The following is a 589-nucleotide window of genomic DNA, read 5'->3' as shown; positions in this document are numbered from 1 at the left end:
ACTGTAGGCTTTTCTTGCTGTTCTTTTTCTAATTGTTGGAGATGTTGGTTTAAAGTGTTGATTTTGGCTCTTTCTTCTTTTGGATGTGTGCATTGATAGCTATAAATTGGCCTCTCATCACTGCTTCTGTTATGTCCCAAAGATTTTGGTATGTTGTGTTTTCATTCTTGTTTAATTCAAGAAATTTTTAATTTCATTTTTTATTTCTTCTCTTATCCAGTTTTTCTTAAGGAGGGTGTTGTTCAGTTTCCATGTATTTGCTCTTTTTCTGTTCATCTTCTTATTGTTGATTTCTAATTTGACAATATTGTGATCTGAGAAGATTCTTTGTAGTATTTCAATGTTTTTAAATTTATTAAGGCTAGCTTTGTGGCCTAATGTATGCTCTATCCTGGAAAATGTTCCATGTACACTGGAAAATAATATATATTGTCCTATTGGGTGAAATGCTCTGTAGATGTCTATAAGGTCAAATTGGTGGACTGTATTGTTTAGCTCTTTTGTGTCTTTGTTGAGTTTCTTTCCAGTTGTTTTATTTTTTATTAAAATTGGTGTATTAAAATTTCCCACTATGACTGTAGAGTCATCT

The sequence above is a fragment of the Orycteropus afer genome, unplaced genomic scaffold (genome assembly GCF_000298275.1).
Source record: "Orycteropus afer afer isolate SDZICR_OR568_19922 unplaced genomic scaffold, OryAfe1.0 scaffold00921, whole genome shotgun sequence".
Lineage (NCBI taxonomy): Eukaryota > Metazoa > Chordata > Mammalia > Tubulidentata > Orycteropodidae > Orycteropus > Orycteropus afer.
Note: the sequence above shows the minus strand (reverse complement) of the source record.